Below are 21,353 nucleotides of genomic sequence, written 5' to 3'. Positions count from 1 at the left end.
AATATACTTAATGCCACTAAAATGTACATCTAAAAATGGTTAGGATGGTAAATTTTATGTTATGTGTGTTTTACCATAATTATTTTAAGTGGAAAGAAATATCTGACCAATCACAAGGAAAAATAGACACATCTGATTATTTTGATGGCCTAAAACCACTAAAATAAGCAATCCTTGGACTTAAAGCCTTCAACAAAGTAAAGATGTGTTGTTTCTCATCCTATCGCTTCCAAAACTCCCCAATTAAGAATTCAAAGCATTCACCTATTAAATAAACACCTTAGTGTGAACTCACTCTTCTGGTCCCTTCACTTGTGAAAAGAGAGGAAAGTACATTTTAATCACTCTGAAAAAGAGAGAGACAAAGACAAGTCTAAAAGACCCTGTTCCCAGGACTATCTCTGGGTGCCGAAACCTGGGAAAGGAAGTAAGGGAAGCAAAGGGAAGGCCTGTGCTAAAAAGGAGAAGCAGGACTGTCCAGAGCCCAGGGGCTACCTCCTTAAAACTCTGGTTCACACTCTCATCCAACCTCCTGCCACCTCTCCACCCTGCTCCCGCACTTCCACCCCGTCATCCCAGCCTTCGCTCTGCTCCTCAAACACACCCAGACTCACCTCCACCGAGGGCCTTTGCAACAGCGGTTTCCCCACATATTGGAATACGTGACTTTCCTCTTTACTCGGTGTCTGTTCAAATGTCACCCTCTCCCCACTACCCTCTCTGCAAGCATCCCCACCTCCATCACATTCTACTTCCTTACCTGCCTTATTTTTTCCCAGAACTCATTTCAGTTCCTGACACTGTTTCATATATTTGTTTATTGTCTGTCTCTCCCATCAAATGAAAGCTCTTATCAATGCTGGCAGGATCAGGCTCTTCACAACCATAATACCAGCTTATGTGCCTGTATCGAGTGGGTGTTCAATAAATATGTGTTGGATGCATGAATGAATGAGCAAATGAATGGATGCATGGATGAATCCCTTAACTGAGGGATTTGGAGGGATGATGCAAAGATAAGAACTGAGAAGCACAGTGAAACCGGAACTGAGAGTCATCCTTGGAGACACACTCTCAGCCCAGGTCAAGAGCTCCATAAGAGATCCCATAGTACACACACAAAAAAAGGTGCATCATCAGTGCCCAAATTAGACTGTGGTCCCACTCAGTGTTGACTGCATGACCTGTCCTGCCTTGCTTTATCTCAAAAGAAGTCTGGGTGCTCCAGAGCCCAGGAACGCCATATTAACTCTTGGCAACAATTTGACCCACAAGACTAGCTGGAGCTACCAGAGTCGCCACTGAAAAAGTTCATGCTCATTAGCAAAGTTTTCTAGCCTCTCCCGCCATGATCTGACCCCCACCTATCCTAAAGCTTCTTTTCAGGCTTCCCCCCTCCTCCAATGCTGCTCTATCCCACTGCCCTTTGCTGTGTCCCCTTAATGCCCCTTAGGGTCCCCTTGTCTTCGTACCTGCTACTCCTCTGCCTGGAGCCACCAGCTTCTCCCTCTTACTTTCCACTCACCTGCCAAAACCCTCAGATGGCATTCCCCAGGGCAAATCTACTTTGATCACCTTTTGTTCATGAAGAAATCAATCACAGGCCACAGCTGCCATCGAGAGGAAGGCAGCAACAGTCCCAGGTGTTGTACCAGGCTCCTTTGTAAGATCAGCCTTTTGTTAATCCAAGGGTCCTGATCTCTTATTACATTATGCAATCCCCCCTTCGATGTGTGTCAAAGTCCCTCCCCACGGAAAAGCTGTGAAATTCCCTCTCCCAGCTGACCATACACAATACTCAGAGGAAGGCTGAAAATTCCATTCTGTCTCTATACAAAAGAAAGCCTGTGGTTTTGATGTGCTGTGAAATGTTAAGGACTGGAGGGAATCGAAGCTCACAGCCTTCAGGGGTTACGCCCTGGCCTCTCTGGTTCCTGCATTGCAGTTCTTAGCAAATGGTGCAGTCTTATGTTAAATTCCAAGTCTTGTCTTTCCCACAACAGCTCCCTTCTGGAGTCCTCCCCCAGGACCCCTCCTGTTACCCCTGTAACTCTTGGTGTCCCTGTCTGACCCCCTGCTAAAGCATGTGTTCCTCAAAAACAAGGATCATTTCTTACTCTTAATTCATCTCCAGAATTTATCTTCATGCCTGGCCTGGGGCTGGCACATAGAACATTCTCAGTGAATGTTTGTTGAAGGAACAACTGACTGAATAGACAGAGGGATGGGTGGACAAATAGCCCTGTAGCAGAGACTGACACTTCAGACAGTTTAAGTGGCTTTCCCCTCCAGTTCCTGAAGTCAGTAAATGACCAAACTCATGTCTTCCATGCCTCCAGAGTTGGCCCTAGGCAGGATCGCTCAGAATGTGTCTTCAGGATCTGACTTTCCTTCCATTCCCCAACCATAGATGACAAGGGCCCAAATATTACTCTTTGCTCTCTTTGGGCCTGACTTTAAATTGCAAACCAGATTTGCTTTTTTGATTGCATCCAAAAGAGGTAAGCATTTAGTAGCCTGATTCAATGGTCACCACTGTGAACAAAGGTCAAGATGCTGAGGTATCTATGGCCAATGATTATAGCCCCTGCCTAGAACATCTCCTGACCAAGCTTATTCCTTCTAGGTCCCATGGTGCGGTGCTCTAAACTCACTCTCAAGTCAGAGAGTTCACTCACCAGATAGACAAAAATGCGACCCTGTGCCTGAATCACCCCACCTGTGAGACCACCTCCAATGACCCCAAGGGAGCCTTCCTTTGGCTAGGTTTCTAAAATGGTCTTGAAGAAGAAAGCTCCTACTTGGGCAGTTTGTGAAGGCTCAGAGGTGCCCCAGACAAAGGACCCCACGATGAGAAAAGTCCCACTTTTGGAATAGTACATCTTATTTCCAGTCCCAGCTTTGCCACAACTCACTGCATGGCCTGGAGTCAGCCATCATCCTCTCTGGCCTTGGATCCCTGTCTACAAAAAGAAAAGGGACAGGATTAGACACTCTCAAGCCCAAGAGTCAAACAAGCATTCACAGGGACAAAGCAGGTGATATAAACCAGTACCAGGAGCAGATGTAGGTGATACCACCCACCCTGAGTGAGCAACGTGAATGGCAGGTGCCAAATGGGCCCCTCCTCCAAGAGGTGACCCATGCCCTGTGCTGTTACCTTCTGATCAGACACTGCTTTACTTTTAAATGCTGACCTCTCTGAGGCTAAATGAAACATATCCTTGGACAAGTCTGCCTTATTCTTTTCCATTATTTATTACCACCGTGTTCATATCTAGGGAGTAGAGGCGCAGAGAAAGAAATGGATCCGTGAGAGACAGAACAAGGGCAAATAGGTACACAGCTCTGAGAAACCAACCATGGGGCCAGGCTGGGCTTCTGGCTGACCACAATCACCAAAAAAACATAAAACAGAAAATTGCCAAGGCCAAGGTCACTTAAGGATGCCTGTTTCTCAGAGCAAGCTGGACCTAGTAGAATCAGAGGCGCCAGAGCCAGCTAGTTCCCAAGAAGGTAAGAGGTGGTGCTGATCTTCACATGCACAGCCCGGTGTCATGTACTGGTTCTCAACCTAGTGCCATCAGAATCACCCACAGAACAGAGTGCTGGCCCCACCTACAGAGTTTCTTATTCAGCAGGTCTGGGATGGGGGAGAATTTACTTTTCTCACAAGTCCCCAGATGCTGATGTGACTGGTGCAGGGACCACACTGGCAACCAGGGGGCGTTTGAGTTCTGAGATAGGAGCTTCTGTTTGAAATCTACTAGTGACCTTGTGACCTTGGGAAGTTCACTGAACCTATCTGTGTCTGTTTTCCTCTTCATTCATCAATTCGGGATATTATGAGTATCTTCTCAGGGACTCTTTAAGATTTAAATGAGATAATCCATGCCAAGAGCTTTGAATGCTGCTTGGCTATAGCTAGGGCCCAAGTGAGTGACATGGATAATTTCTGTTTATGAAAGGAGCTTAGTGGAAGCTACAGTTGCAGTAACCTGGCATTGGTAACAGAGAGGCTCCATGAAGACCCCTAAGTATAAGAGGCAAGAGGAGAGAAGAGGAGAACCCAGAGCCGGCAAGGGCTCTGTGGAGAGGATTACAGGAAAGCTTGAGTTCAGGGAAAGAGGCGGTAGACTGTGACCCCCCAGGGGAGGGACAGGGGGGATAAACGCCCTGACCACACCTGACCACACATACTCTCCTCCCTTCTCTGCCCTCCTGCTAATATCCCCACAGGGGAACTCAGTCAGCCACAGCCTGGGCGGAGCTAGGAAGTGAATCTGATGATAACTGTAGGTCAGCTCTGCATGGAAAGTTCCACAGAACAGGATGGAGAATAAATTGGAGGGTAGATAGAAGATGCCAGGGCACTTAGAAAAGAGTCTCCACAGGTCATTTGGTCTATGCCATTGCCTTGAGGTAAGGTGATTTCCTAACCCAACTTACACAGGTGATTTCCAACAAGAGAGTGGATTCTGAAAGGCTCCATGAGCCAAGGTGAGCAATCCCTCTGCAAACCACATGCCAACCACACCCCAGTACCAATCTGGGCCCCAGTGTCACTGGCAGGGTGAGCCAAATGGTTCTGACACCAGACCCAGCCAGCTCTGACACTGAATTAACTAGGCACCAACCTCAGAGAACACAGAACTCCTTAACATTCTGTAGGGGACAAGAGACCACCTTCCAAGGAACAGGAAAGACAGGATGAATTTAGCAGGCACTGAAAAAATGAACTTGGCAACCCGACACATGGCTTTGAAACAATTTCTCTGACCCAAATAAAATAATGTCTCCTCAGAATATCCTCATCAAACCAGCACTGTGGTGCATGCTCTGGAGGCTGAGGTAGGAGGATCACAAATTTGAGGCCAGCCTCAGCAACTTGGCAAAGCCCTAAGCAATTTAATGAGATCATGTTTTAAATTTTTAAAATAATAATAAAAAGAACTTGGAATGTGGCTCAGTGGTGAAGCATCCTGGATTCGATGCCCAGTCCACCCCCCGACACACCAAAATAGAATACCTTCATCAAAGGACAGTCACATCAGTCTGCCCTTTTCTCTACCTGAATCCTCCTTATACTGCAGGATTTGGGGACTGGAGAAAGATTCCAAACTGTGCTAAATCACCTTAGGCTCCTAGGAGGAAATCACTAGAGCAATACCCAGCATAATTGTTGTTATTCATTACCTAAAATTGGACAAGATGAAGTAGAAATATACTACAAGGAATGGATCTGTTCAGACCTAAAACAGTTGCTATTAAACATTTTTCAAGACTTTTGATTCTCTTTCCTCATATTCTGACTCTCCTCTCCAGAAACTTAAAACAGACCGATGATAGAAAACTTCCACTAATGGCAGGATTCTGGAAGTCTCTGCAGAGCTCTGACACCTGGACCAAATCCAGGATGTCCCTGTTGAACAGAAACTCCTATTTAAGTTTCCCCTTTATTTTGGCTGGTGTAGGAAGCTGACCTGGTGACCCTCAGTGAATTCTTTAGGTTTTTGGAGCCAGTTTAATGATATCCTACCTGACCAAAGGGGACAAAAACCACGTTTTGTTGAAGTCTTTTTGGTTTCCATCTGCTAATTCTGGGGAAAGTGATATGGAAGAGGCGCATAGTTGATTTTCTAAAAAGATCCAGGTACAATGAAGTAGAGAAGATAGAACAGGGTGCTCACTACGCCATGAAATGACCGCACTGTCTGGGTACGACCATATTCACTAAAAGCTGCAACTGGAAGAGCAGAATTAATAGATGAGATCCAAAAAGACCTCAGTGAATTGTGTGGTGTTTCCCCCCATCACCAAATAAGCTGTTACTAAGCAGGCTCCAAAAGTCTAAAGGACTTGCAGGTGGTCACCAGTCAGTTCCCTACTCCAGGCAAAATATGAGGAAAACGTAAAGCAGAATTTTCTGTTCAACAGGTACATACTATCTTTGGTTCAGATGTCTGCAAAGAGGTTTCCAGTGTCCCCAAGAGCAAGCCCATTTTGTTATGAGGGGAAGAGAAGCAAAGAGGACTTTGGAGCCCATATTAGAACTTTCTAGGATTGGGTGATGCCGAGGGACTGAAAATATTTTCCGTAAGAAGCTACCACAATAGGTCCCTGTGGGTTCAATCACTTCTTCAGCCTCACTCACTGTCGTGACCTTTGTCCTTTGTTCTCCCCGGGGAGAATGCTACATAGTAAAGGGAGAGTAATTGAGAACCTCAAACTCCTTGACCTTGGTCTTGCAGTGCTCTTGGGGACAAAAACGGCCTTGGTAAAAACCTACCACACAGAAAGCAGGTTGCTGAGCTTGGAAGCTAACTCCAGTCTTCTGAATCCTACAAACCTCATCCTAAGATTATGTAATACCCAGGAAGACCAAATGAGATGGAGAAGGGTGATCCCTGCCTGGTGGGACCACACAAGGCCAACCAGCTGCAGGGCAACCCCCTGCACTGCTGCTCCTCTGAGGAACAGTCTCTACCCACCACTCACTCTTCCACTTACCCGCTCATTCATCAACCAACACCTCCTCAGCCCTTCTGTGCTGTGCTGCTGTGTGGAAGATGGACTAGAAAGAGCAACAGAAGCTGGGAAGCCAGCTGGAGTGGCCCTGACAGGAGACACTGAGGGTCTGACCTAAGACAGTGTGGGTGAAGGGAAGGAGATAGAAGCAAACCATGTTAAGAAAGTAGAATTGTACTTACCTAGTATGTGCAAGGCCCTAGGTTTGATTCCCAGCACCACAAAAAAAAAAAAAAAAAAAAAAAAAAAAAAAAAAAGTAGAATTATCAGAATTTCGTTATGAATTATCTGGGATTGGGTGAGTGGAAGTGTCAGGGACCGAGGCCTCCAGTCCAGTTCCTGATTCCTAGTGGGATGAGGGGAGGAATGGCCGTGCCCTTCATGAAGACAGGCACACAATGAGAAGAGCAAATAAGCAAACTGGGAGGAGAGCTAAGGAGCCCAGTGTGGGGCATCTTGAATTGGAAGTGCCTGAAGAACACTGAGGAAGACAAATCCAGCCATAAGTGCAAGTCTGAATGTTCCGAGATGCAAAAGAGGATGAGATCATCCAGGGAGAGTAAGCTAGAGGCACTGGCATCAAGTAAGGAAGAAGAATTCATTAGCAACCAAGAAAGAAGGGTAGGAGACATTGTAGAGTGTGTTAGTCAGTTTGCTATTGCTGTGACAAAAATACCTGAGATAAAGAGCTTATAGTGGGGACAAGCTTATTTTGGTTCACAGTTTCAGAGTTTTCAGTGGCTCTGTTGCCTCCATGCCTGTGGCAAGGCAGAACATCATGGCCACAAGTGTGTAATGCAGGAGGTCTGTTTACCTCCCGGTTACTGGAAAGCAAAGAGAGAGAGAGAGAGAGAGAGAGAGAAAGAAAAAAGGGGCTAGAATCCAATATCCCCATTGAGAGCACACCCCCCCAATGACCTAACTTTCTCCTACTAGGCCCTACTTTCAAGTCTTCAACACATGAAGCTTTGAGGGACATTTAAGATCTAACCATAAGAGAGAGGCAGGCAAAAGCAGGGCTTAGAAGCCCAGAGAGCAGAAGGTGTCAGGTAAAATGCAACAACCAACAGTGCCTAATGCCCTGGATGGGTCAGGTTGAGATGAGACCAAGGAGAACCCATGGCAGGAGTCAAAAGGGAGTTCTCCAGTGCTGGGGGAAAGAGCCATCTCTAAGGAGGATAATTGCAGGGATGGCCTTAGACACTCCACTCCCCCAAGGCCCCAGTGTGGAACTCAGCGGCCGGTATCAGCCATATACACAAAGGAAAACGACCTCCTAGCTCAGGCCCAGATCCTGGGAGATGAGCCAGGCTTCAGCACTTTAGAAATAATTGTCCAGCCCTACATGTGAGGATGGCAGTGAAGAATGGCTTTAACAGATGTGGAACTCAAATATTCCCTCTCGCTCCCTCCTTTACCACCCCTTTTCACAGTTAGAACAGACTAGTTTCTTGACATCCGAGTAAGGTGCGTCAATTGGCCAGTCCAGCAGGAATGAAAGGAATGGCTGCCTGAGACTGGAAGCTCTCCAACACCAGGGCCCACAGAGCACAGAGTAGGAGCTGGGGCTGCCGCCTGGGGCAGGAGCCCTTCTTGGTCTCTCCTGCCTGACAAAATAGAGCCTCTGCTCTTAGAAGCATAGAAGCTAATGCTTGGGAATGAATGTGAGAGAGAAAGAGAAGACTGAGCCAGCAGGTGGAGGGCAGAAAGGAAGGAGGCGGTTTCAAGAGAAAAGTTCATTCCTTCCCAGACAAATAACTGCCTGCAGGCGGCCTACCCTGTGCCCTTAGTTTTGAGTCAGGGCCCCAGAGGAGTTCCACTCCCTGCAAAGTCAACCACAGATTGACAGCACCTTCACGCTTTTCCCTAAACCTCCACTTTCTATGCCATTTGCCACCCAGGGGGAAAGCATCACTCCATTTTCAACATCACGAATTTAGCACACGTGGGCATGTCTGGAAGGGGAAGCCACGTGGAGAGTGGCAATGAGCTCGTCCCCAGCTCCACTGACAACTCAATAAAGGGAGACAGGCATAAGGCTGCACTTGAGATGGCAAGGTAATAACAACAAGTTAAGATTGGCACAGCACTTCCTACTTCTTGGAAATGTCCTCATGCCTATTGGTCTCCATTTATTTAGAGAGCAGTGCTGATCAGTGTCAATGCAGATCATCCCATGCACTTTTCAGATGGGTACCTGTTTGTGGTCCTAGGTCAGAGTCAGAGTATAGATTTCTGGCTTCTAGTTCTCTACTTCTGCTATGCTACCTGATATCAGTTGAGAGCAAGAGGAACTAGAGTGAAGGACCCAGAAAAGTTGAGGCAACTAGGGTGGGCACAGAGGCACGAGCCTGTAATATTGGCAGTTCAGGAGGCTGAGGCAGGAGGATCGCAAGATCAAAACCAGCCTCAACAACTTAGCAAGGCCATAAGCAACTTAGACCCTGTCTCAAAATTAAAAAAAAAAAATTTTTTTTTTAAATAAATTTAAAAAACATTTTTAAAAAGGACTGGGGATGTGGCTCAGTGGTTAAGCACATCTGGGTTCAATTCTGGTTCCAAAAAGAAAAGAAAAAAAAGTCGAGGCAACTAGTTCCTCCTCAGGATTCAGGATAGATTCCACTGTCCTCACTAGATCATGGGGCATGCATTCTGGTGGCGGGGGAATGAATCTGAAGTGCCATAAGATTCTGGGTCCTGGAGGCTGAAGCAAAGCGGGTAAAAGACAGGGGTGGGGTGCAGGCTTGGTAAAGCCTCTAAGAAAAGCCACCAGCCTTATGGACAAAATCCCGGGGCTCTGCAGTGCTGGCAGCATGTGCCATTGGTTCGGTTTTCTTTACATCCTGAAGTAGGGACATCTTATTTTTAATCTTATACCTAGAAGAGTGAAAGGTGGTGCTGGACCAAGAGCAAGCAGAAATAAAAGAGGCCCGGGCCAATTTGGGACAGGAGAAATGTCTGCTCTGCAGAACTGGAGCCTGTGCCCTGGGCATCTGCTGTTAGGAGCCACAGCTTCTGGGCAATTTGTAGGCCTTGTACGGGGACATCTCCCACTGCATGTCCCACTCAGCACAGCCAGGGATGATGGATCAAGTCAAGGAGAAAAGCATGTTGGTTGATCCAAACCCCAAACCCTTCTGCCTCAAGCAGGTTTCAGAGGAGGCTCTAGGTATCTCTCCTGTCTCTTGCCACTGCCAAAGTGCAGGGAATTCCCAGCTGCCCCAGGCAAAGCCCAACTCTACCTCATTCTGAGATCTACATCCGTGCAGTTCCCCTTAACTTTCTGAAAAATCTCCTCTTGCCAGTTTGCAGGGACTCCACACCTTCTCTTGGCATGCCGACTTTGTTCTTCAGAAGTGAACATCTAACTGGGACAGTTTAACTATCACCTTGCTTTGGGTCAGGCGGATGACAGCTGTGACCCCTAAGCTTTATCCATATTGGGGTCCTCCATGACTGATAAAAACCTCAACCAATGAATGAGGAAGGGTAGCAAAAAATAAAGATTTCCTTTAATTGTTATTACCTTTCCCATTAGGAAAGGCACATGAAGCCATGAGCATTCATTGAACAAATGTTTTTAAGCCTGTAGTAGGCAGTGGGCCCTATGATAGGTGCTGGGGATTTAATGGTGAACTATACAGAGTGCCCACTCGTAAAAAGTGCACGGTTGACTCTTAGATAAGGAAGTAGGGGAATGGATTCCAGCATTGTGTGTGTTGTGACTAGAGTCCTGGGCACTGTAGAACAACAGGAGAGAGAACTAAACCAGACTCCAGTAAGGGGGTGTGGCAGAGAAGGCTTTCCTGGAAAAAGTGACTTCTAAACCGAGGCCTTAAGGAAGAACAGGACCTGTCCAGGCCATGACAAGAGGGACGTAGTTGCCTATGACTGGATCCAAAGGGGGAAGAGTAGAAATGAAGGTGGAGAAGTCTTCAGGGACATGAGTATGCAAAACCTCATATGCCATGGCAAGAGATGGGCCATTACCCTAAGAATCATGGAAGAGCCACCAAGGGTTTAAGGAGGAGAGAAGTATAATCAGATTTCCATTTTAGAATGTGCATCCAGGCCATTTTCAGAGTAGAGTAGAGCCAAGAAAAGAAAGCCAAGTTGTGTGGAGAACATCTAGAAGGCACCCAAGAAATCCAGGCATGAGATGAAGAGACACAAACCAGGGTGACCTCAGTGGGCCTGGAACATGGAGGACAGAATTAGGACAAAGAAGAGAAATAAATAATGAAGATGTAGAGTCACCAGGCCTTGTGGAGAATGGAGAGAAAAAAGTCTAGGATTGTGGCTTTGGAAACAATACTGAGAAAGATGATGATCATGGAGGAGGGGTAGGTTGGAAGGAAGAGAGGAGGACTTGAGAGGGGACCCTGAGAAGTCTGAAGTCTTTGTAAAATTTCTAAGTGACAGTCAGACATGTGGGGACAACCCAAAGGACAGATTTGGGCTACAGCTCTTAGTCTGAGAATCACCAGCAAATAAACTAGGAAGGAAGCTGTATTTGTCAAGTTTTCATTACTATAACAAAAAACCTGAGACAGGTATTTATGAAGAAAAGAGGCTTATTTAACTCACAGTTTTGAAAGTTCAAAGTTCAAGATTGGGCTACTCCATTGGTTCATCCTCTGGTGAGGAAGGCAGATTATAGCACATAGTGGCAGAAGCACATGTAGGGGCAGTCATATATTGAATCAGGAATGCCTTTTCCCATTATTAAATCCTTTCAATCCCTTCGATCCCCAAGTGACCCAAGGACCTGCCACTCAGTCCCACCTTTTAAAGTGCCAGACCATCTTCCAATACTACCACCCTGGGGACCAAGTTCCCAATACATGAAACAATTTTCAAAGCACAGCAGAAGCCAAGGTCATGAATGAGATGTCCTGGAGAGACTATGTGGAGTAAAAGACAGACACAACCCAGAAGACAGCCCTGAGGAAGACCAGCACGCCTGAGATCCAGGCATGAGATGTAGCCTGAGCTACAATATAAATGGCGCCCATCAGACTGCGAAATCAGGGCTGCATATCCTTTCTGATACTGAATCTCAGATCTATTTCCACCAGACTCTCCCAACTATTTCCACACCCAGCCTCATCCTAACCTGTGTCCAACGTAAAACACACTCCCCCATGCTGAGACATCAGACTCTAACTTAGAGGCTCCACACAAATAATTAAACTTTTACCTTATGTATTGCATGTTACAAATTGAAAACCACATTTGATATGTATGTAAGTATATATCCTTCTGCCCAATGTACCTACTGACGCAAATGTGTATACACAGCCCCGCACAGAAACATCCCCACGTGCCCTACCGCCTGCCTGCATTAGCTTATTTATATCTACTCTCACTGAACATTAGAAGTGACGGTTCCCACTTTGAACTATAAATTTTCCCTTAAAAGCGAAACAGACACTGGGCAAATAAACTTAAAGTTATAACAGGAAGAAAAAGAACAAAACATTCAAAACATTTGTCAAGTTTCTTTATGTCTTATCTGGTTATTAAATTTAATCCTCATGGCTACTCCTAGAAAACTATGGTCCCACAGGGATGCAGATGAAATTCAAATTAAGATCTGACTCCAAAACTTGCCCCTGTATCACACTGGGCCCACATTTTAATGTGGGAAAAGAAGTAAAATTCTAACAAAGGAAAGTTAGTATGTTACATATGATACATAGTTTCTTTATTCATTCATTAAATAGTGATCAATTTCCTACTATGTACCTTCAGGCAAAAGTGGAACTAATGCATGTTAATAGAGAACGTTCCTTAATTAGGATCCTATCTACGCTTCTGATGGGCTATAATCATTTGTGGGATTCTCTGATTGAGCCTCTTCAGAGAATTGCTGTCATAACTGCTTGTCAGGGAGAGATGAAGTCCTTGAGTTTAACTTGTCTGTGGGAATTACAATCTTTCATTTTCTGGGAGGCCCAATCTTGAAAGGCTACCACTTTACTTCAGCTAACATGAGATCATCTTTCACAATAGAGAGACAAATTGGGCCCCAGTTGATGAATTTGCTAATAGCCACTCCCTTTCTAGTGGCATTAGCCCAATTTGGTTTAGCTGGACCAACTCTTAGGTCAGGATACACACACTATGGGATTAGCTAATAGGTCAGGAGGTTTAACTTGGTATTTAAATACCAAAATTGTCTGGTAAAACCTGGGCAAATGTCTTTTCTCTCTCTCTCTCTCTCTCTCTCTCTCTCTCTCTCTCTCTCTCTCTCTCTCTCTCTCTCTCTCTCTCTCTCCCCTTCCCCCTCCCTCCTCTATCTCTCTTTCTCCCTCCCTCCCTCCCTCCACTGTGCCTCAGTTTTTGTCAATAGGAACATGGAGAACAGTCACCCACTAACACAGTAATGAACAAATAGGAACTGTGCCCTTTCTAGGAGCCTGTCTGGGAGGTGCATATTGAGAGCCCTGCAGGAAGTCTGCAATTTGACAGATACTCCCAGCTCCCCATTTCCCTCACCTTTGTGGGACATGGAGAGGTTTCATTTCATTCTGAAGATGTTGATAGCACCTGGGTCTAGATCACTGTTGTGGTTTGGATCTGGAATGTCCCTCTAATACTCATGTGTTGAAGGGTTGGTCCCCAATGCAGCAATGTTCAGAGATGGAGCTCTTGGGAAGTGATTGAATCTTAAGGGCTCTGAACTCATCAGTGGAATTATTCACTGATGAGTTAATGGGTCATGGCATTATGGGGAGGTGGTAGAAACTTTAGAAGGCAGATTCTAATTGGAGGAAGTTAATCCCTGGAAGTATGCCCTGGAAGGATATTTCTTGTCTTCATCCCTTTCCCCTCTCTCTCTCTCTCTCTCTCTCCCTCTCTCTCTCTCTCTCTCTCTCTCTCTCTCTCTCTCTCTCTCTCTCTCTCTGCCTCTGCCTCCTGGCTTCTGTGACTTGAGAGCTTTTCTCCACCAGGATCTTCTGCCAAGATGTTCTGTCTCACCTCAGGCCCAAACGAATGAAGTTGGCCAACCATGAACTGAAACTGTGAACAAAAATCAATCCTTTAATTTCCTCCTTGACTTTGTTTTTCTCAGGTATTTTGGTCACAGTGATGACAGGCTGACTAACAAGTGGGGTGAGCCAACCTCTGGGTCACAGAGACTCTCTCATCCTCCTGTAACTGGGCTCTTCTTATGAGAACTGGTGGATCCCTGGGCAAGGATGCTACAGAATCTTGTTTCCAGCTATATTCCTGGATCTTGCTGACTGACCTGAGAATGAGTTGGCCTTTTCTCAACTTCTTGACTTCCCTTTCTGTGAGTACTGATTCCATAATATCACCAGCAAATGCCCTTCGTGCATATGCTCCCCTTTAGGATGCCATCAGATAAGCCCAGATGACTGATAGCTAATCTTTCTTGAGCATTTACCATGTGCCAGACATGTGCTTAACATAAAATAAGTTATTTAATGTTCACAATGAACCTGTAGGATTAAAACCCTATTCCCCCTATTGCAGATGATGAAATTTAGGTACAGGTAAATGGAGCAAAGTTCGCAAGCTAGGAAGCAGCAGAGCTGCTGTCTGAACCCAGGTAGAGGGGTTTAGGGCCTGCATTAAACCTCTGCATGAGACCAAGAAGTCAGCTGCCTAGTGGTTTAATTTTTAGAAGTGCTAAGGGGCCTCACTGTCCCTCCTGCTCTCCATAAAATCCTTCAGCTAAACTATTAATAGGTTCACAATTCTACCACTAAAATAATTCCTCTGGCAACTATAAAGCAAATCCCCTGGGAGGATGAGGGGATATAAACCCTATTACAGGTTCATAGGCTCCAACAGTCATGAGTCCTTTCCCATGGCTGGAAGTTTATCAGTTCCTTCTGAATCTCCAAATGGGTAGGAGCTGGTATGGGGCAAAGGGAAAGTCAAACTCAAGGTTGCAGGTGTGGGTAAAAGAGAGGAGAGAGGTCCACACCACCAGCAGAGCACATTCCAACTCTGAGAGCATTCCAGCTGGGCTACTTACTGGCTCTGCCATCTTGGTCAACATAATTAACCACAGCAGGTTTAAGTTTCCTCAAATGCAAAATGCAATTAGTACAAGTTACTCTGTACTGTATAAATTCAATAAGACAATGCTTACTAAGTGCTTAACATTGTACCCAACACATAAGATGGACAGTAAAATGATAGCTTTTGTTATAATTACTCCGACTGATCAGGGGAAAAGCCATGATAGCAACTCTGAGAAGCCAGTGGACAAGATGGGCAGCTGAGTGAATAGCAGGAAAGAGATCAAGGGAGAGATGGCCACACTGACTAATCAACTGTTCAGGCATTCATCAGCCACGTCCTACCAATTGGGTGCTGTGTTGGGTGATGTTATAAGTTGATCTATCTCTCCCAAAAAGATGTTTTGGATTCCTAATCACTGGTACCTGTGAATGTGACCTCACTTGGAAATAAGGTCTGTGCAAATACAATCCAGTTAAGATGAGGTCATAGTGGATTTGGGATGGGGACCCTAATCCAATATGACTGGTGTCCTTATAAGAAGAGGAGAAACACGTGCGCACGCACGCGCATGCACACAACACACACACACACACACACACAGAGCAGAATGGCATGTGAAGATGGAGGCAGAGATTGCAATAATTAAGTCTAGAAGCCGAGGAATGCCCAGCATAATTGGTACCCACCAGAAGCTAGGAGAAAGGCAAGGAATATATTTTTCACTGGAATCTCCGGAAGGAACTAATCCCGCTGGCACCTGGATTTCAGACTTCTAACTTCCAGAACTGTGAAAGAATAAATTTCTTTGGTTTAAAGTCACCCAGTTTGTGTTGTTTTGTTACAACAACCCTAGGAAATGAATACAGGTGATAAAACTACGAAGATAAATTTGAAAAACAAAGTTCCCATCCTGTACTCTTTAGTATTCACTTCATCCTGATAAAGTAGCTGGGTGAGGAAATAGACCTGCTACTGATGGCCTGTGTTTAGCTTCCAAATGGCAAAATTTGTTAGACAAGAGTCTTTTTCCTGGTCCATCAATGAGGACTCTAAGCATAGGTATATCTCAGATGCATAAGGGGAGTGAGATGCTGGTTCTCCTCATCAGAAGTTATGCTAGGTGCCTGTCACCCACAGGGCATCTATAGGGATGAGGGTGGTACATGGTGATGGAGGAAAGAAAAGAGTCTTGGAAATAAAAGAAAGTGGGCCTGTGATCCCTCCCTAGGCTTCTCCCAAATCCACCATTCCATATTTGTCCTGTTCATTTCTCCATATTATCCTCATATTTCAAGTTTCTGCTGTGGTCGTTCTCATGCCTTACAAACCTTATGGACTGAAAAAAGTATGGGTCTCAGTGACTAGAAAGCCCGAGTTTGAGTCCTAGCTCCATCACTTACTAGCTTTGAATCCTGGGAAGTAACACTAACTTTCTATGCCTCGGCTTGGCTTCTTTGTTGTTGTTGTTGTTGTTTGGTAATCAGCTGTTAATCTGTACAATTGGGATCATATGTACTTCATAGTGAGTGTTCCATGTAATGGAATACATAACATAAGCAATAAGGGCTACGAAGAGGAGAGAGTTCTCACTATGCATAATTCCTAGGTCTTGTGTAGAGAAACACAGGTTTGGGATAGTAGATCAGGATACACCAGAAAACTAGCACAAAAAAATAAAAACGATAGACCAGAGTTGAAGAGATCACTCCACCAATGCTGAGGAGCTCTGTGACATTGGACAAGTGTTCTCATCTCTTCATTTAAATGATTTGAGTTTCCTTCAGCTCTAAGATTCTATGACATTATGAAAATGTGCATATCAAGCTTTTTGCTCTTAAAAATTGCACTTTAAAAAGACATCTTTACTTATGGGTCACCTATTACAAATCCTGGAAAAGCTTTGATGATTGAGGGAATTCTAATAACAAGTGAAGTAAAAGAAAAGACATTTCATGTGTGAAATATCCAACGGGCTTGATAATATTGGAAAGAAAATCTTCTCAAACACTCCTCTCTCTGCTATTCCTCTGAGAAGGTGAAAACCAGACTATTAGAGGAAGAAACTGGAATCGTTTTGGAACAAAAACTAGTAAAGAAGGTAAGATCACCTAATAAAATCCATAATGGAAATGTAACATGTAACCAACCAGTTTTCATCTCCCTTTAGGATAGCATGAACAGAGGTGACTCAGATTACAGTAAAAGAGTTTGGGGTCAGACTCTAGGAAGAACTTCCTGATTACTAAAAAACTCCAAGAGTTGGAGAAATCACCTTTTCTGAAGCTTTCTAACAAGAGACCAAGTAGCCAGCTATCCATTCTGAATTAGAGTACTCAGAGGCAGAAGCATGGACAGAATGACCTTCTGGGAGGTTCCCTGCTTGTATTTGCTCCATCTTCTCCTTGACCAGTCAGTTCACAGGATACTTTGCACACACATAATAACTGCTTGCAGCCACCTTGGCAGATTGCATGTTGTCATGCTGCCCATTTTTCCCTGCTGGCACCGCAGACTGCAAGGTATAAGTGATGTTTTTACAGATTTTTGCATGTTCATGGTGGTATGTGAGAATCACTTCACATTGCAGTTAGCAAAGAGGAGGAAATGAAACCCACTCCTGAATTGGAGATGGGAATGTTGTGTTTCACCCTCTTTGACAGCCAAAAGCCAATTGAGGACTCTATACAAAGCCAAATTTGCCAGGGGGAAAAAAGAATTGTGGGCATCTTCTTAATTCTCCTGAGCTCACTTAAGGCCTGAAATCAGTGTTTGCTGAGGGAGGAAAATTTGATGTGGATGATGGTTTATGGGTCATTTCAGTTGGAGAAGTGAGGGAGTGAGAGAGTCCAACCAGTTTGCACTTTTCTGGCAAGACTCCTAAAAGCTAGCAGGATAATAATCATAAACACATACTGAGGACTCAACCACGAATCCAGCAGTGCCCTAATCCCTGTGCATGAATGAACCCATTTAACCATCCTAACAACCTTTTATAAGACCCCCTGGCCCAACGTAAAAATACATCTGCCAAGTCCACAGCTGGATTCAAAACCAGGCAGCCTGGCTCCGCAACCTCATGGTTAGTCACCCTCTTCAGAAAGAGATAGATGCAGACCATCCTTAGAGACGTGGATCTGCAGCTTGCCTCCTCTTGCTCCTCTTCTTCTTTTCCCTAGGCTTTGTATAAGGGACCGCATGCTTCTGTTAGGCCAAACCACCAAGATACACCATACCGGAAGTCAGCTCATTTATCCCCATAACGCAGGCAGCTCCTTGGTACCCTCAGCCCTGCTGTTACAGCAGAGGATTTTTCCCAGTCCATGGTTATTCTGTCTCCCTGGGTCAGTAATTCAACAGAACATTCAAGAAACAAAATGACTCTTTGCTAAAACTGCTTTCCCACCCTAGGTGCTCTCCTTTGAGGTGATGAAATCCCAATCAGAGAGTCATCGCCATAAATAATGCATTGGGCTTTCACCCAGAATCAGAAAAGCAAGCAACAGCTGGGAAGGGTCCATTATCCCCCCAATGGTCCATAAGCGGGTATTGTGATTAATCCATTTATCTGCTATTCAGATGAACACCCCATAGGAAGAGTCAGTAATTGCTGAATATTGAATAGGTACATGAATAACCAAAATGTACCCATGCTCTGAGTGGCTGCAACACCTCAATTCCCAGAATCTTTCTTCATTTTGAGTTTTAAAGATCTACAATAACTGAAGTACAGCAGAGAGGTGGGAGATAGGAGCCCCAGTTTTCCAGAAAGTCAGAAGTTTAGAAGAACTTGTTCATAATTACATGAATAAATTCAGTCCACACTTCTTATTTACTTGCCTCAGACAGGGTGCAAAGAACAGAGTACAAACAAAAATTGTACTATTTAACTGTTGAACTAGATATATAAAAGGCCAATTATCTTGCAATAGGAAAAGTGAGAGGTAGGTGTTAAGAACACAGAAGGAAGAGAGATCACTCTCCCTGGGGGGAGAAGCTAAATGGCAGATCTTGGAAGGCTGTCTAGGGGAAATGGCATTGGAGTTGGCTGTCACAGGTTAAGGAAAATTTTCTCCAGAGAGAAGGGGGACAGAGCAGCACAGGTAGAGGGACAAGTGTCCACAAAAACATTCAGATATGAAGTCAGTGGTCTTTTCAGAGGGTTGCATGGGACAGGTATTAAAGGGCCTTGTCCACTATGTTAAGGAAATCGACTTTTAGCTAGTTCAAAACTGTTAAAGCGGTAGTGTCGGTCATCCAGGGCCAGCTGTGCCCACAAGCCTGTGCCCTAGAGGCTCTCAAGCCCTAGCTCATCACTTCACTGAACACAAGGGACTGTGGTCACAACACACATAGCTTTATTCCTTGCTTTCTCCCTCCTGGAATTTTTCCCCATCTTTACCTTGTGAAAGAATTCCTCCCATCCTCCTTGCCTCCCCCCCTCATCACATCTCTTCTTTCCAAAAGGTTCCTCTCCTCCCACTCCTCATCCACTCCCATTCACACATGGCATCTTGCTAGAAATAACAAGGGTAAGGCTAAGAGCAATGAATCAGTAGAGGGGGCAATCTGTGTTCCAAGGCTGACTTGCCCCACTGAATGACTTCAGAAATTGCATGACCCCGGCCTCAGTGTCCTCAAATAAAATGTGAATAAGAAATTCATTCTACCCTTTGCTTATCAGGCAGGGTTATTGTGAGAGTGAAATAAGATAAAGCCTTGGCAAATAACACTAGCAGAAAGAGGTGCAATTATGCTATCCAGCACAATTGTCTACCAGACTGTGAGTTCCTTGAGGGCAGGGACCAGGTGGTTTAGAATTTGGGTATCTAGTTATTCCTGGTACAGTGTCAATGCTTGATACAGACGCCTTGAATTAAGAACAAGGACCATTACCACGACCACCCCTCGCCCCACGTACATAATACACCGACACTTTCTTGCCTGTCCCCATACATACACGCAAACCCACAACACCCCTCTTTGGGAAGTACTGCTCTCCTCCTGGCTTATTCCAAAAACAGCTAGCTCCTGGAGGAGAACCAAGTGATAGTCACGCTGCTTGGATGCCTCCCTGGGCACGTTTGACCAAGTCTGGGTTCCACCCCTTCTCTGAGGAAGTTGCTAAGAGCTGAACCTCCTCCTCCTCTACTCACTCCCCTCCTAGGAGCCCAACCTGGGGCTGTTTCTGCCCCCGCCGCCTTTGTGCCCTGTGAGCGGCATGGATTTTTTTTTTTTTTTTTTTTCCTCGCAAGAGCTCGGCCGCCTCTACTGCTGTTTTCATTGATGCCTTGAGCAGAGCTGGCATGTGCGACTGCTGCGAAGGGGGAGCGCGGAGCGGCGGGGGAAGCAAGTAAAAATAGCCTGGCGCGCGTCGCTCTGCCTGCTCCGGACGCCTTTAACCCTCGCCGAGGTGGGGAGCGCTGCAGCCGTCACTGCATACTGCGGAACCTGGCAAGGGTCTGCATCCAGACCCCGCGCAACTGCGGCTTACACCGGATAGGGACCCTCGAAAACTTTTGTGTTTGTTCGTTTTGTTTTAAACAAGCAAGGAATGGGTGGGATGGGGAGGCAAAGGGAAGCGCCTTCTCGCTTCCAGCCCTCCAGCCACCTGGCTGCAGGGACTGCTACGTGCCGGCTGGCCCAACACTTGACAGAAGCCGGGCCGTGACACTCTGAACTATTTTTAGAAATCTCTTCCGCCGGTGGGCGAACGCAGGGCGTAGGGGGAGGGGCATGATAAGGCTGGTTCGGCTGTGAGGCTAGGCGCCTTGCACTGCACAGGGTTCTGAATGTCTGCTCTCAGGTGGGAGGGTGGGAAGGAGGCGGCGAGGGGACCGCACGCATGCTGGCTTTGCCCTCACTCAAGGAGACGGCATTAACTACTAAATACCCCGCTGTTTTCAAGCCCCAGAGCGTGTTTGTTTCGAAATCGACAGTTACCAGATGCATGCTGCTTCTAGTCTCTCAGGGAATGGGGGTTTTTAAAGCTTTGCTGCCTACGCTGTTGGGTAGGGGTTAGAGGCAGAGTTCTGACCTCCAGGAAAGAAGATCGGAAAGGGTCTTTTTGCACCGTTTTACATTCCGGCAAGACAGAGGGACAATCCCCGCGCCACACCCCCCTCGCCGCCCCACGCTGCATATGGGTAACCATATGTGAAATGTACGGCAGCCCCACCAGACACCGGCTATTAATAGAGCCCGGGAGTTTGCTCTCTGTGTCTTTTTTCCTGCCACCGAGTAAGGGATGATCACACATACCCCACTCCGCCCCCACCTCGGCGCACCATTTCTTCGGGAAGGTAAGGGGGCTACCCAAGCCGAACCCCTTCGTGACTACAGGTGCCCAGAACCCACGGAATAGTCCAGTTGTTGGAATGACAACGGGGTCAGAGCGAGGCGAAGAAAACAGCCTGGAGTGTTGGGACGCAAAGCCCGGCGGGATCTCTGCGGCTCAGGGCCAACTAGAGAGTAGAGAAAGGGCAGCTATTGGATTGCCTCAGGCGGGGGGGCAAGAGTATTATTTGAGGAGCTAGAGCGACCTTCTCAACAGCTGCTGCGGGACAAGTGGCTGCAGACCCATTTCTCGCCGCAGCTGTCGGCTCTCGCGCAGCCCCACCGCCCGCGCAGGCTTGGCTGCGGCAGGAGCGGGCGCTGTCCCTGGTTCTGAAGGTGGCCCCGACCAGTACGCCCCTCCCCGGATTGAGCGCCCCAGAGGCTGCTCTAACATCGAAGGATTGCAGACCTCTCCCGGGCCCGAAAACTGGGCCCGAGGATCTGTTGGAGGTGCCTAAGTACTACCACTGGTTTGCCCCACTCCCGCGGTC

General features: G+C 46.2%; 1 protein-coding gene across 2 annotated transcripts in view; it reads right to left on the bottom strand.

The window, feature by feature from the left end:
* Positions 1–21,353, bottom strand: part of PRMT8 (protein arginine methyltransferase 8) — a 92,003-nt gene that overhangs the window by 69,637 nt on the left and 1,013 nt on the right. Inside the window, exon 2 of one of the 2 annotated variants that reach the window (XM_079142007.1) lies at positions 2,916–2,963. The exons of the other annotated variant lie outside the window; for it this stretch is intronic. The gene's annotated coding sequence lies outside the window, so the exon portion shown is untranslated. The remainder of the gene's footprint in view (positions 1–2,915; positions 2,964–21,353) is intronic. 2 annotated transcript variants of the gene reach the window in all.

Source organism: Sciurus vulgaris (assembly GCF_902686455.1).
Source record: "Sciurus vulgaris genome assembly, chromosome: 5".
Taxonomy (NCBI): Eukaryota; Metazoa; Chordata; class Mammalia; order Rodentia; family Sciuridae; genus Sciurus; species Sciurus vulgaris.
The sequence above is the reverse complement of the archived record's forward strand: the minus strand, read 5'-3'. Positions and strand labels throughout refer to the sequence as shown.